Source organism: Plectropomus leopardus, chromosome 7, assembly GCF_026936395.1.
Source record: "Plectropomus leopardus strain MGB_pleo_1.0 chromosome 7, ASM2693639v1, whole genome shotgun sequence".
NCBI lineage: Eukaryota > Metazoa > Chordata > Actinopteri > Perciformes > Serranidae > Plectropomus > Plectropomus leopardus.
The window spans coordinates 13,392,713-13,409,767 of record NC_142182.1 but is presented as its reverse complement, the minus strand read 5'-3'; the positions used below and the strand labels follow the sequence as shown (position 1 = coordinate 13,409,767).

Genomic DNA, 17,055 nt, shown 5'->3' with positions numbered 1-17,055 from the left:
CACTCCGGCTGGCACAATTCTGTTCTCATCCTGCCTGAGCGACAAGATGCGGGAATTTAATGCAGCTTTATAATTCATAGTCCTTTCCCTGTCATCCAACACAAGATGCACTGATTGACTCATCTTTTTGGAGGGGAAAGCATTTCATAAAAAACAACTCAAGGATAAAACTTTCCCATTAAAACAAAATCTTTCTGAGAACATTTTATCTTGTGGCATCCATGGAGGGTAGAGATATAAAAGTCATAAACACAAAGTACACAAACCACAGAAGTGTAGATCAGAGCCATCAAAATTATGCAATTAGGGCGGAAGCGACATCTCTCAGCCTCCCTTGACAAATTTTTCTTTTTATCATAGACAGGCTAAAAGGCTGGAGATGTTAAGCCTTTCATGAAAAGGCAGCGATAGGCATGGGGCGGTTATGCTACAGCTACATGCTATCAAAGGATCTCCCATAAATCCATCTGTTTTTATTATTATTACTATTGTTATTATTATAAGATGAAAAACATTTTAGTAAGACAGTGATTTCCCATGCCTTACCTTTTTTATTTCTTTCAGGTTTCTTGCTTTTTCTTGAGTCTCAGACAATACCCCAGCTCCTACAGGATTAAAGGGTCTATTATAGCCTGCAGCCAGATACAGTTGTGCCTTAAAAATAATCTCTAGAATATGTAAAATCACTTTCTGAGCTTGAAAATCACTGCAGATGGGTGGTTGAAAATAAAAGAAGGTTACATAATCACATTTCCAAGTTCTGGTAAAAGTATTGTTGCTGCAAGGAAATAGAAAAAGGCCAGTCAAACGAGAGAGTAATCTAAAGAAGAAAAGTATATCACATATAGATTACGTCCCCAGTTTTCACATGGAAGTATAAAAAACACAACTTGTTTGTGCAGATCGGTAATTTTTCTCATCTAAAAATTATTTGCCGGGCATTTTTAGCTTTCAGGTGCTTCTCTGATTCTATTTGTCTCTGTTGAACAGAGACAAATAGGTGTAGATTGTGTAACAATAATAGATAAATGGAAAGGCCACTGAAGTGCACTGCGAGGGATTAAATGATAATGGAGACTTTCTCAGTGTTACTTAGAAAGTTCTGCTGGTGAATTGGGACATAAACAATCTAAGTACTTTTGGCCCCATGTTTTGAGGCAAAATGGCAAAGTTTATTGTATTGATTGGCACACAGTTTTGAAATAATTAAATTATTGTTCAGCAGTTACTTATCTTAAAAGAAGACATTGGGATCAGAGCTGCCTGCAGGTCTGTCTGAGAAACTGTAGATTTTCTCTCAAATATTGTGGTGAGTCATAAAAGGTATTGGCTTTTTAGAGATTATTTTTCTCTAAAACTGTGATAGGAAAGGGGATTAGGAGGTGGGCCGGTAGCTACTCTCTGAGATTTCAGGGACACACTCTAGATTTATTTAATGTTTGAAGCAAAAAGTCATCCAGCCAGTGTCCAAAAAAGTAAATTATGCAAAGAGAATATTGATGTGAGTCATGAATGCTCTGTTTGTGCACATCATATTAAAGAAATGTGTGCCTTTTGATCTGTACGTTACTTTAAGACCACTCTAATTTGTCATATTTGGGAATAAAAAAATCACAAATGGTTGGAAATGTCTTTCATCTACCTTAGGAGTAATAAATATGTAGAGCATGAGATCTTTACTTTCAACTGATGTCAAAGAGAATCAAATGTTTAGGACGCTCCAGTAAAAATAAAAAAGATTATATTCATTGTATTCTTTCTATAATCCTTTTAGTCTACACTGAAGCTGCTATGCCATTGGTTTCTGGATTTGTAGAAATCATTTAAATGAATCTATTTTTAACAATAAAACATGCCTGTTGGGTTGACAATGGCTGCTACAGAGAAAAAAGGAAGCCACTTCCCTTCTCTCCATCACAGTGAAAGGGGTCAGAAATGGTTATGGGGTCTGCTTTTTCTCCTGCAGTCAGGAGTGGTGTTTATACTATGGCCTGCTGGTGCCCAAGCTTCTAACTATCTGACTTTTACCTGAGAGAACTTGTGGTTTGTGGCTGTTGTTGTGGCTCTGAGTCAGACTCAACTACAAGGGCTTTGCAAGGCCACTTTCCCACTGGCAGGTCCTGGGGCATAACGTCACATCACTTCTCTCCCGAGGCTGTGGGGTCTGGAGAAGAAACAAACACAGGGAACAGGTGTTTTTTAGATCATGGGTTTGTGGATGGGTGGGTGTGTGATATGGTTAAGGATGTGCTGTGGCCATGGTACTGCATGTCAGTCTGAGTTCCGCAATATTGATGAAGTGCTATACTGGAGTGACTAAGCTAATTTATGCAATGTAAAATGCCATAGACTTATGCTAATAACGTTAGAATGTTGTATATATGGGGGAAATGTGACTTGAGTTAGTTTTTGTCTATGAACCTTTGCAATTATTAATGAGCCGAGTTTTATACTTTTGTCAAGTGACCTTGTTGTCAATCCATGTTTGATGGCTGCTAGGAGAAGTTTGTCTTCAGGGCTTTGGGCCAAATAGCCCTGAAGTTTTAGTAAAAAGATCATGGCTTTGGTTGAAATGAAAACATTTCTTCCAAAAAGGGTTTGCTGACAGAATGAACACATTTTAATTGTTAATAATTAGCCTATGAATGTGTTGTTTTTATCTTTTCAGGCCAAAACCAAAAAATTGAAAGGGATGGAGACTTCTTCTGTATCCCACTATGTGCAATGGGCATATAATATCACTATATAATATCAATAGCAGGCCCTTGGATCGTATCAAATCGATACTGTGGAAAATTTTGTGATATTGGCAAATATCATATTGTTGTCCGAAAATTATCAAAACAATATCGGATTGTGATAAAACTAGTGATTTATACCCCTAGACTGAGAATGTAAATGTTATTTGCTAAAGTGAGAGGCACTCATTTAATTTCAGCTCAGCCTGAGGGTCCCTTGCATTTTGCCGCCATCTCTGGCATATGGTGTTTCACCATTCTCTCAGTGGAGACACAGCAGTGCAGAGCTTACAAAAATTACACCCATTGCGCCACTGTGCACAAGTGCAACAAAAGCCCCATGAGCAAAAAGCCTATTAGGGAAATATATCAATATAGCCTAATCCACGCAAATGATGTACAGACAAAAATTCAGTTCATTTAGTAAAGCTAACTCAGGCAAGACTGCATGTAGGCAACAACCACTGGAGAACTCTCTTAAGGGGACATTCCCTCAAGATGACAAGGTCAAAGCAATCAATGAGTGGCATTGTTATTTTATACTATGTTTTATAAGTTTTCCTTCATGCCTGCAGAGGTATTTAATTGTCAAGCCTAGGGTGTACATTGGACTTGTTTTAACAACCTTATAATGCTTGAAGTGCGCACTGTGCAGTTTTATTATAAGTAGGGAAATAGAATAGGATTAGGACTTGGCATCGGCAGACACTCAACATTAAATGACTTGGAATCAGGGACAAAAACAAAACTTGGGACAATCGGGACATCCCTAGTCGCGTCAGTTTCCAAGAATGCATTCTAAATGTGTTTAACCATCCATCCATTTTCAACAGCAAACAAATGACAGCAAACTAAAATAGAAACCCTTTGCCCTATAGCCACATTCACCACCTACTCATGGGGAATCCAGAGGCATTTCCAAGCCTGTCTGGCTCTGCTGGAATGCTCCATAAGGAGTTGCCTGGAAGGCATCCTAATCAATGCCTGATTCATCCCAACTGGCTCCTTTCAATGCAAATGAGGAGAATCTCTTTTCTGAGCTATTTTGGGATGTTTTAGCTTCTTGCATTACCTATATGCATAAACAACAACCTGTTTAGGAAAATAACGTCAGGAGCTTGTGAACATGGTTTTCACCTCACTGTCCCTGGGGAACCAAGCTCATATATATTGCTAAGGGTAAGGATATACTTTACAGTAGACTGCGTGGGAATCATCTGAGCTGTGCCTTTATGGTCAGCTCTTCCTTCACTACCGTGGCCTGGCTTGCATGACTGCAGCTGCTGCACTGATTTGCATGTTATCTTACATCTTACTTGTGATACCCAGAGATAATTGTACACCTTCACTTGGGGCAGCAACAAACTTGCAGCTGCAAGAACGAACGCACCTTCTCATGAAAGACAATCTTGCTCTTTAAATTTGAGGTCCTGTCCCTCATCTCAACTACTTCAAAAGTGGCTACAAAGTGCCCCAACATGCACTTGACTTTGCTCAGCTTATGAAGCCAGCAGAACGACTTCTTCTGCAAAAAAGCAGAGATGAAATTCTGCCAAGGCAAAACTGGACAATTTTGAATTCTTGACCGACACTTGTAATCCTGTCCATCAAAGTCACAAAGAGAACAGGTGACAAAGCACAACCATGGCAGGATCCAACTTCCACTGAGAGCAGGCCTGACCTATATGCCAAATATGCGGTCATAGCAAACATTCCACTATTGTAGCTACTTGTCACTTGCAAGAAACACCAACTTAACCTGCTGTAAGCGATGCAATGAATTTGAAACAGAGACAGTGATTGGAGCAGACAGGCGTCTTCCCATTTTGACACATCAGTCGAGGTACACGCCATGCCATTTAGCTGTCAGGTAGTGTTAGGTAGACAAAAGGGCACCACATCCTTCTAGAAAGTTAAATAGCACACTCAAACACACATGTAAAAACACAAAGGCAACATTTCAGGCACACACCATGCTGAGTTAAAGAGAAACAAGATTCCTTTCAACTATGTTTCTTTTAAAATTCTGTTTTTCAAGCTGTTAGATACAACCCACTTCAGGATGTGTTGTTTTTAATGGTAATGGACTCACTGATGATAGTTTTTTTGATTCCCCATGAGTTCCTGGATGTTGTTCTACAGTAGCAGTGCTCTCATCCACCCACCCTTACACTGTAACACATGCACAGGCATGCACAAGTGGTATAGCTATAGGGATTATTGTGGAAGTACTTACAGTCGAGATCCAACCTTTATATTTGTATTGAGAGTACTGCTGCTCATTGATTTTCTCTTGTAACAAAAGCCTTGTAAAAGGTGAAAGAGACATATCAGTGATTACTGATTAGGCCGACTCAGATCTGGAGCTCTCTGCTACTGAGAGGCTGTCAGTTTTCCTTCACCGCTCCATCCTTTCATTCCTGCCTGTCGGCCAGCAGACTGGACAGAAGGTCAGAGAGTTGATCTGTGCCAAAACTCAGAGGATTTTACCCCTCCTCCCTCCCCCCTTTTCTCTCGTTTTCCCTTTCAGATATGCAGATTCGGGACCTCCTAATGAGAATATGTTACTCCCAGATACCATCTGTTCTGCTCACTCTCTGTATGAGAAAATAAAGAACATGTGACATTATTTCAGTGAGACTGATTGATCAAAGTCGTCGGGTAGATGCCCTTTGGAGAAGTGTGTCACAGTCTGACTATGATAAGATTCCCATGTTCAACCTTAAACAGGTAGATTCTGATCATAAAAGTAAAAAACTGAAATATCTGAAGGTCATTTGTGTGTAATGATAAATAAGCTTGACACTGTCATACGAACACAATTTCACTGAATTGTATATGAATTATTTAATGTGACATTTAATAAATTGTTTGATTGAAATTAATTGATTGAGAAGGTTATCCAGTCTCTGATGAGTTGTCTCGTAAAACAATTTTAAATGTTGTCACTCCATTAAATTAAAATAAGTAAGTTTGTCATGTAACATAACACTGTGTGTTGTAACATAACGCTGTGTGATGTCCTGTAACATCATTTGACATCATGAAACTTGCATATGATTAACTCAGTGTTCATTTACATTCTGGACACAAACCACACTCTCCTGGGTGAAAGTCTTGTGTTTGTTTGAGAGGATCACCATCCCACCCTCATTAATAGACAGACTTCCTTGCTCTTTTTTCTTATTAAAAATGGTGGGGCCCAACCGATTGATCGGCAGGCAAATTTAAGTGGCCTATTTTAGCCTATCCCAGAATAACTGTTATCAGCAAAAAGTTGCCTGATAAACGCCAATGTTAACACTTTTATTTTTCCTAATAAAGTGCAGGGAACGTGTCTTGTTATTATTTAAAATATGATGTCCTTGCTCTGTTTATCCAGGAGAGGGCAATCCGACTCCATTCTTTCCATGGACTGTATAAAAAGATGGACAACATGCTCCCACTAACTCCTGCTATGCTGAAGTGAGGTTAAAATATCCAAGAAAGGGGTGTTGCCATCTTGCAATAGTGATGTTATTAAGAGACGGAGTCTGTGCAGTGGCAATATGCGTGGTGGTGGAATTTTCTGCCAAAACAACCATCAATCATGGCGGAAAATCCCCTTTTTGTAGCTTTAGGTTAGCTAGCAAACAACTTAGCCCATGTCGGTTAGGGCAGGAATTGGCAATATTTGAAAGTACAGAACGCACATTGTTAATCATGCAGCTAAAGCATGCTCAGGCCAGGTTAGTCCAAAACATGTTTTGATGAGCAAGTAAGGGTGTTTCTGGTTGGAGTTTGTTTTGTAATAACAAAATGATAGAGTAGAGTATAATGTGATTTAGTGTTCAGAGGGCATTAGAGAGATGCATTTCAAATAATGTTTTGCCAGTGACTTTGCACATTATATCACTTATACACCTACCTATTACCTTAATATAAAGATTATGAATTCATCATTAGTGTGGATATTAGCTATATTCATGTAGGCATGCCCTTCAGTAAGAACAACGCTTTACGTCTGAGTTTCAGAATGCCCCATAACATTAGACATACTTTTAACACCATTTTTATATGGTTATTTTATTTTTGTGAAAAGAATATAAAGTTAGAATGGCTCATATGCTGCTTGCCCCACACAACACTTTATTGCCAAATTGATATTTACAATAAAAAAGTTCTTAAGTCATATCTTTGTCACAAGTGTTTGAACCATATTTGAGAGATCACAAAAAGTATATGTATATATATACTTTTTGTGATATATATATATATATATATATATGTATATAATATCGGTATCAGCATCAGCCCCAAAAAATCCAGGCTGTTATATATGGTCCATATTTTTATTCATCTGTACATTAAAACCAGTGGAAGGTGATTTTTTTTTCCACATGGCTGGCTTTTATTCCAGCTGCATCTCAGGCAAGCATCCTGCCATCACTGTCAAGATGGACATTTCAGCCCGCTCGGTGCACACCAGTGTTATTCCAATCAAATCTTGTCCTGTCTGTGGGCATGAACATCCTCTCTCTCCCAAATAAGAAATGACAGCCGAGAGTGCTGCTCTGGTAGGCCAATCAAAGAACAGCTCCAGGATGTTTTACAGTGATTACCAGCACAACCTATGCTGGACCAGAAACAGGCCAGGAGCATCAGAAAGAGAAAGGTAACTTAATAACACAGTAACAGCCAGCTGCAGTCATACCTCCTAGTGCACAGCAAACACAATTGGGAAACAAATTGCAGAGTTGCTACACCCATTGCTGGTAACTGAGAAACCTGTTGAAAAATACTGCTAATACGCCGAAGGGTACTGCAAATGTTAAAGAAAGGTTTTCTGGAATTCATTTCTTTGACATCTCTTCCAAAATCAGGCTGCTATTAAAAGTGAAAAGATGTCCTCCAACAACTACAAAACTGTATTATAAAAGTGTTAGCTTACACATTAAAGGTATTTCTTGACCAACGCCAGCAATGACAGAAGTCCTGTCCTCCCAGTAAAGCTTAAACAAGATAGCTGACTCTTTGATAGTGATTTTCCAGCTTACAAGATGCAACATGTAATTAAAATACAATGCCTTCTACTTCAAATATACCAGAAACACTGTGTGAGGAAGAAAGCTTTGGAGTTGTTGGAAAGATTTTTGCTAGGCTTGCACATTACATTTGCTTCCTTTTGTTTTAAGCTAATCAAGATCTGTCGACTGATAGAACAGAAATGAAACTGAATTATCGATCGTAGAATCTACACTTAGACAGCAATTAAGTGCATTTCTTTAAGACAATGAAAATGGTTGGATGCATTCCATGAATTGAGCTTTAGGTTTTCACTGTCCAACAGCTGCAGGAGCAGGATGCTGCCTCTGACTTTTTTTTTTAACTTTATCTGAAAGGCAAGGCTGTATTTCTCTTTTCTAGTTCTATATCTGCCACTTATCCAGTGTGCAAATTAATGTCTTTGAGGAAAGATTGTCCATAAGTGTGCACCATTATCCGATTTGTATGATTATTCCTGTACCAAAACCTGCCCCTCTCGATTATAGCAGACTTTCCTGCGCACATCCGAGTGAGGCCGTTTAGAGAAGCTATAAACACTTTTCCCCTCAGATGTGTTCGGACTGCACATTGAGCAAACTTCTGCCTTTAGTTTGTCTCTCAAACCTTTTTGACGACCGTTCCCTGTGTTTGGCATTCAACTGTAGGCTATTTTGTTTTTTTTATTTTTGTTTTTTAATGAGTGAACACTGGAGTTATCTGTCAGTAGATAAAAAGTAAAGGTAGTAGAATCAAAGAAAGATTTATACAGAGTTATCGCAGAGGCAAGAGACTATTCCTCTGTCACTGTGTTTGGCCAACATGCAGAACTATCCAGTTAAGGGTTCAAGTCAATTTAATATGATGTAAAATGCCAGGAGCATCTGCTTTAAAGGGTTGCTGCCACTGAAACTCATGCCATTCATTTTGACCGTCCCATTTGAAATGCCATTTGGATCTGGACTCCGTCCCACACTGGAGTAAACCTCCAGCTGTTCCGAACCAACGAGTCACTGTGAACACTGGGCAATGTGTGCGGTGTTTTTGAGGCGAATATAAAAAAAACCCAGAAATATAGACTTTCAGAAAAATGGCTCAACATGGCATTGCTGCTCCACAGCACTACTGCTGACACTTTCTTCACTTGACTGAGGCTTTTGGATCTCCTGTTTGTGGTTTTCCAACTCGCTATGTAGTTTCACAAGTATGGATTGAACTTGAGTATAGTAACATAATATTTAAAATCAGTGGTCTCATTTCTTTAGATATGTCCCCCATAACAAAAACAATTCTATTTAAAAAAAAACACCCTCTGGCAAGCAACTTCAGTCATTGTTCAATGGTTTCAATGTCAGTCTTTCACAGTGTAGTTCATCATTTTTCTGATTTTTAATGATGGCACTTTTTAATTTGATAGGCATTAACACTTATCATTTATTTATGTATATATTATTATTATTTTTTTTTTTTTTTTTATACCTTTTTTTCATAGTAAAAAAGACTTTTTTGCCTTGGTAGAGAAGGTCTGCCATTTGACTGCAGTGGATGTATATTTCCAAAACTCGTCTCACCATTGTTACAGAGACGCTTGATTCACGTCCTCTGTGCCAGTCATTTGAGTGATTTTGCTGAGGTGCAGTTTGCTGTTTTGAAGAGCTGCATTTGCTGTCTACAGCAGTACAGGAGAAAAGATAAGCATCAGTTTCAATGTGAAATATGTGTCAATCCTCTAGGCCGTGCGCTGCACAACTAAATTTATGGTGTGCCCAAACAGTGACGAGACTCACAGCTGTTGTCGTGCATCTGCCGGCATGTCTCCGACATATTAGCAGCACTTACTATATTGTCCTTGGCATTTTTGGATGAACAGTGTATCAAACAAGGCTTCCTCGTGTGTAAATGTTTAGTCACAAAACAAAAACAGTGTTAACCCCTCATTGAAATGTCCACCGTTCCACTAATGAAAACAGAAATCCATGTCCCCTCCACACAAGTAGCATCAAGAACAAAGTATAAATATTTTCAATTTAATCATAACTTCAAATCAACTTTAAAAAGAGTGAAAATGTATTTTCTCTTACATTTAATCATTGGATATTGGAATTAATTAATCTAATGACAGTCTTATGATGTATAGAATGGTGTATCTAACAGGTATAAAGGTAGGGAAGAGCCTTACAGTCCATAATGACACAAATTTTCCTCCTGACACCAGTGGTGCCATGGAAACAGCACTGCGGGGAAACAGCAAGAGATGAAAAGACACAGGAACTTGGGGGTGTCAGGTGAAACAAATTGACTCAAAGACTGCAAATGGCCTATAAGACATATTCAGACATTGCTTTTTTTCTGTAGGGCCGTTAGACAAACTGACTCCAGACCTTGAAAGTCTGATTGTGCCTCTGATTTGCATTGATGAGTGGATGTGTTTATTCTAGTAATATACAGATTTATATACTAGCCACATTTGATTTCTTTACTTTGTGATTGATACACTTAATTGGAAAACATAAAATAATTAAAAAGTGAAAATCAATTCTGATAAGAGTAAATCTAGAACTAGAGTATTTAATCCTTCTGCAGCAGAAATCTAAGGCTTCGGTCTACCCATTCATTACATCATTACCTAGCGTTACTATGCCTTATGTGCAAAGCAAACGCGGCATTTCACTGTAATTATTCAAGTAATTACCCGTAATTACTACAGATAATTGTTTTCATAATTGATGTAAAATAAAAAGCAAAAGCTTCTGTCTTTCCATTCATCACGTCATCGCCTTACGCTATCTTGCCTTACATGAAGTGTAAATGTAATATTATGCCATAATAATGTGGGTAATTTCCTGTAGTTTCTGCAGGTGATTGTTGTTTGAATCCTGCATATACCGATCTAAAATAAAAACTAAAATAGCTGTAAAATTATTTTTATTTGCAGCAGAAAACTAAAGCTTCTGTCTTTCCTGTCATTACTCAGTGTGCACCTCCTCCTTTGACTCCAAAAGATGTAGCAGGATTTGTGTGGTGCAAAACCATAAAAAAAACAGTTCCAGAGCAATGACTGATAAAGCTATCCTCTCTGCATATAGAAATGAGCCTGTCATCCTGTAGAGTTTTTTTGGATCAATATGTTATGTGACATAACATTGTTATGTTTGTTTACTTTTTCTGCTTTTATTTTTTATTTTATTTTTCTTACATTTTCTATTTTCGTAATCTTTTATCTTAGGTTATACAAACTTATGGATGTCAACCACTTGACAGTAATTTTCCTTCGCCTTTAATCTGTGTGAAATTGTCTGGTAATATTAAAATTACATGTCATGAATAAAATGCTTGCATCTCATGAATAGAGCATATTTTCATGCTACAATGTAGAAGCCTTGTTGTGGTTAGAGTTGCAGCATCTGTTGAGGGACTGTTCTCGTACAGAACTGTTCCTCTGTAAAATATTCATCTGGTATCAATATCTTCTTCTGTTGTCACATTTGAAAACAAACAGAAAGCCCTCCTTGAGTCATCCAGATGATGTAATCCACAAGCAAGTTTAAAGTAAAAAAGGAAGTTATACTAAGGTTGCTTGTTTAAGGGGTAGCAACACTAATACATTAATCAGTCCAGTTCTTGAGTGTGCTGATACATTATAAAAGTTAAACTTTATGTCTTTAAGGTTTTATTACATATTTCATGAACAAATATCCAAGTGTCAAGTGCTTCGTATTTGAACTTCTCTGGGAGTTCAGTTTCTTTCTTTTATACTGCGTGAGTATGAACTTGCTGCAGCAGAGTAAAGACAAACAATTTACCTTTCATAATGTGTCCTCGCTTTTTACCTCAGACTCTTCCTGGGAAAGCTATTGTTAAGAGATAGACTCAGAGGCAGGAAGAGAAATAAAGAGGTGGACAAAGGTATTTTTCATTGGGTTTTATTGTATGGTATGGTAAGAAAAGTGAGAACAGGCTCACCGTGACCTTCAGTCATCTATATATATCCTTTGCTAATTCAACAGAAAAATCCTGAAAGAATCCAGCCAACTTTGGACAACACTTTAAGGTATTTCTAAAGAGCTGTAAAAAATAAAGATTTATGATAATAGTACAAAGGAATGCGACTCAAAGAAGTGGATAGGCAATATAGTATACTATATAGCAATATAGTAACAGAATCTTGGTTCATATTTCATCAGCAATGCTTATTTTTGACATTTGGTCCCAGTTTTTCAACCTCCATTTTTACAATACAGAAAGCAGTATGGTGCCCACTGTCTGGTCACAAATTCTGATATTCCAGCCAAACTATGTTTCTGAAGACATTTTAGGTGAGAGATAGGCAATACAGTAACATAATGCTGATTTATATGTAGTCAGCACTGTGTGGGTTTACAGTTTGGTGTGAGTTTGAGAGAGTGAGACAGAGATGGGCGGCTCTCTTGTGATCCACTTCTATACTCTACAGTATGTGTCCATTCTGGCTGGCATACAACAATGCAAAAGTAAAAATTTTAGTTTGAGCCAGCAATATCTGCCAAATGATGCAAAACATATCAGCCAGCAGATTTGAACTTAGATATAAGAATGGAGATCTGGGTGCCTGTATGATGGAGGGAATTTTTTTTAATATTCATTTACATGTGCTACTGAAATGGTTATGGAAAGGTTGAAAATTGGCACATTATCTCTTTAAATACTGTCATAAAACAGTATTTCCATATTAAATCTGTTATGTTGCATCCTACATCTCTTTCATCCAGCTCCTTGACTTACAAACAAACTACATTCTATTATTCACACCCACACCCATGCACAAGTTCATCTCGCACGCAACTTGAATTTTAAAGTAATCATTGAAACAGATGGCACTACTTGGATGCAAGAAGAATGCCAAGAAATTGTTTGCATGCTGAGCTTAACAGACATCTAGTGCAAGCCACAGTGTGACAGACAGGGACGTGATCACTGAGACTATGCTGGGGTTTTTTTTCCCTTATCTTGGTGATGATTTGCATGGTCAGATCACACAGCCACAATCCATCCTCTGTTACTTTAGATAACACCTGGCAATAACATGTTTCCATCCCGGTGCATGGGCTGCATCAGATGGAACATGTTGATCATATCTCAGGCTGCTCTCTCCCACTCCAGTTTGCTGTAGATAAGATTATTATTATAATTATATCCATTTCTTCTCCTTTTTTTTAAATTTGAGAACTACTTAATTGCAAGTGTATTACTGTGTTTTATGATGTGCCTTACAGTATTAACTAGCAATGTCTATTTCGCTTAATCTCGTTTTCAATAGGCCAACACCATTAACTGGTAATTTAAAAAAAAAAAAAAAAAAAGATGTAAAATAGGCCTTTACTTTTAGTCTGGCAGTCCATTGTCTCAGTGAGTTTTAGTGCTGCATTTCAAAGCACTATCCAATTATAGGTGGTGAAGTTTTTATGTTTTGTGATGTAACTGTCTTGACTGTTATTTTATTTTCTGTTGGCTCTGCTGTCAGACAACAGGCTAACTGTGTTAACATGCCCACCACCCAACCTCCAGTCTTCTCTGGTTCCTCTCCACACTGCGCACTGCCTGAATCATTCAGCAATCAGCTGTTAACACTGTCCTGGTTGTGGAGTGCGTTGCTGCAGAATCATTGTGCCTACCCTCTGTTCTTCCCCAAGTCGGCCCAGTGACTGAGCAGCTTCATTTTGAGCTGCAAAAGTGCATATCACAGAACTTACAGAGCTAACAGTGATAACATTTAGCTCTGGCAGTGCAAAAAGCAGTTTGTGTCTCAAAATGTAGACACTTACTCAGGACAACCTGAGGGGAGAGCAGAATGTGGTCTCAATGCTTTCTTAGCAGTACTGTTTGGTTGCAACGGCGTAATAATCAGTGTTCACCCAATGAGCATGCTGCTAGCTATCCAGCTTCTACCAGCCTGGGGTGGTTTGCATTGCAGTAAACTAAGGGGAAGCAAAATTAAGTTATAGACCAACATGTATAAACGGTCAAAAATATGCTTGGTGGATAACCACTTAATGATTAACTATTGACATTACCATATGGCAGTAAAGTTATTTCAAATTCAACACATGCGGGGTGCCCAGTAGCTCACTGGGTTGAACAGGCGCCCATGTACTAAAGGCTTGCTACAGCAGCAGTGGGTTTGACTCCAACCTACGACCCTTTGCTGCATGTCATCCCCTCTCTCTCCCCCTTTCAGGCTTAACCTGTCCTATCAATAAAAGCAAACCCCAGCAAAAAATAATCTCTCAAAAAATAAATAAATAAATGCACATAATACCAACAAAGTACATTTGATTTTTTTTTCTTTGTACTAGCATTTACCTTGACTTCATGCTTTATGATTGAAGGATAAGGCCACATTTTTGAAATACAGAGAGCAAACTATTCTCCCTTGGTTTGCTTTTACTGTATTTTGAGATAGCGTGTGAAAGAGCTTTTTCTGTTGACATAATTAAGTAGTGTCCTCTGTGATTGAGAATGGTGGTAATAATGAAAGAGAGAATAATCCATGCATTAGCTGCAAACCTGCTTGTCACTTATGAAACATGAAGGTCATTTGCTGGGAAGGGCGATAAAGTAATGGAAGATGAAAGTGTTATCAATGCAGGCCTGGCTTGTTTTTCTTGTGTACTATATCAAAGAGAGATTTATATCCTTCCTCTGGAGCTTCCAGGAGAGTCGTATTTGTTTGTGTTTTCTTCTTCTTCACTCTGTCAGGTTCATGCTTTATTTACTTGTGGAGCTATGGATTGTATATGGTTCAACAGTTTGCAAGTTAATTAATCCATTTTACCAGTTGTACATTGCACGTCATCCAATGTTTGAAGGCTCAGTGCTGATATATGCAATCAAATGCACTTATGTAGCTATAGTGACCAAGAGCAACTGCTGACCAACATGGTACTCTCATGCAGAGCTAATCAATAGACTGACTCATGCATAATTCCAGATCACAGACCACATCTGCAGCCTCTTAAAGATTAATCCATTGTTTAAAATAAAAATAAAATATATACTTCTGTAACTTAATGGTGAGAGGCACTACATGAGTTCTGTGATATGCAGTAAACGCATGGTAGGCTGTTGTATTTGGTTATTTTGTTTGTTGTGGCTTATAAACTGCAAAATTAGTTCAGTGTATTGTTTTTGTTTAATCTACATCACTCCAATTTTTATGCCTTCCAAGTTGTACGAAATCTTTCCACCAGTCACAAAAGGCTGGCAGACGCTTAGAGAACAACACCCAATTGACAGTCTAAACAGAAACAACTTGTTACACTTCCAAAGTTGTTTGAAATAATTAAAATCAGCAACAGATTGGTGGCAGCTGTTTTATTGTTTGTGGCCAAACAAAATAACAATATACAGTATAAACCTTGACAAAAAAAAGAAAACCTGAACTCATAGCCCTCAGGGTTGTGTTTTGTTTTGTTCGTTTTTCTGGATGTTTAGGTCTGCCTAATCTGTTCGGATGAAATGCAAATGCAGCGACTCCCTTTGATGGCTGGTTGAAGCACTGCATTGATACATCAGAATTGGTGTAGTGGAATATCTGATGGATGTGCTCTGTTTCAGCATACACATAAATACACAGAGCAGTGCTATAGGTTTTGTCTACTCCCCCAATCATCTAAGTGAAAGCTTTTTAGCTACTACTTTTCATTTTTATCTAGCAGTGTGGAAACACATGACTTGCACTGATCCCAAGGTGACAAGAAAATGTGCTTACAGTGTTGGTAACTGTTTTCCAGCAGCTGTTTTCCAAGGAGAGTACTGAAATACTAACATGCCCGTACCGGATGACATCGTATATGAATCAGGATTTACATACCAGAGCATTTTCTACAGCCTGTGCTCTCAGTGGACAGACGGCTACACAGTGTATGGATAGAATTGTGATCATCAGAGGCCTTGGATTAAACATTTGGATTTGCATTTGTGATACAGATTTGTCTCCAAATACACATTCATAAAAACATAAATGGTTTTCCCCCATGGTTAAAAAACAAAAATGTCTGATTTATCAATCTGGAGCTCTGGAGCTCTGGAGATGTCACGGTCTGAACAGGTACCAAATCTAGTGACAAATTTGCTAATATCTCTAGAGAATTGGTAGCATCCAGAGGAAGTCATCAAATGCTCATCAAAGGAGAGAGAGAGAGAGAGAGAGACAGAGAGACTTTTGGCAATGCAATGCTTTGACTATACTTTAATTATGACTGATCAAATAAAATGAGCAGCACAGAGAAGTATGTAGATCTGACACCAAGGCAAAATGTAATTACATATTTTGCTTCTTTGAGTGGTTTTAAGTTTGTTGTATCTGCTGCAGTGCTTTATTTACCAGTTATGAAAGCATATGAATTATGACATAAGTAGAGTTGGAACTGCAGCGAATTATTTACTTAAAATAAGTGGTACTGTCCACTCAATATAATCAGGGAAAGGCACAGATGTCCACAGAAATAAATGTTTATTTGCCATCATATCAGCAAGCAAGTAGCAAGCCCCAAACTGAAACTAAAAGAGTAAGAAGAAGCACACAATACACAAAGAGAGCTAGTTCCTGCTGTCAAACACCCATAGTGAGATACCCAATACACCAGGTATACCATTTTCTTACCATGCCATTATATGAACAGGAATGGCCTCCCTGTAATTTAAAAGTCCACATGCTGCCACACATGGTGGTGTTGGATAGATTATTAGGTGGACAACACACAACAAAAATGTACAAGAGAGACAGCTAATCACTGCAAGGCTCTCCCTTCCTTCTGCCTCCATTGTGTTATTCATCATTCTTTCATTGTACTAATAACCATCTAAAGATGTCATTTTGTCAGATTATGTTGTTCAAGCAAGAAGAGATAACTGCTTCAGTGGTGAGATAATTTCACCTGCATCCAATTCAAATTCTTTTTCCAAGGCTGTCCGAAAGCGTCAAGTGGCATTTCCATACCTGTTGAGCAATCTGTATCATAAGTTCTTCTTTAAAGATAATTACAGTCATCTTTACGTGATACCTGGAGAAAATGAAATGTCAATGGGAACATATGGATTTCCTCACTACATTGCTATATCCTGTTCTTCTGCATTATAAAAGTATGTTGAAGACAGGATTTGGGGGGATTTTGAGGCATTTATTGACAGAAATTGAATAAAATATTCAAAATTATGTTTTCATTAGTTTATAATCACCTGAGAATAACTGTGTTTATGTAACCTTAGAATGAGCTGTTTTTTTTATCTACCTTTGGACCGAGTCCTCTTTCAGTCT

At 38.1% G+C, this 17,055-nt stretch overlaps 1 protein-coding gene across 7 annotated transcripts in view; it reads left to right on the top strand.

Annotated features, from left to right (window-relative positions):
• lrrc4ca (leucine rich repeat containing 4C, genome duplicate a) overlaps positions 1–17,055 on the top strand; it is a 217,652-nt gene that overhangs the window by 96,044 nt on the left and 104,553 nt on the right. Inside the window, exon 5 of one of the 7 annotated variants that reach the window (XR_015776971.1) lies at positions 5,269–5,572. The exons of the other annotated variants lie outside the window; for them this stretch is intronic. The gene's annotated coding sequence lies outside the window, so the exon portion shown is untranslated. Of the gene's footprint in view, positions 1–5,268; positions 5,573–17,055 lie in introns of those variants that run through there. 7 annotated transcript variants of the gene reach the window in all.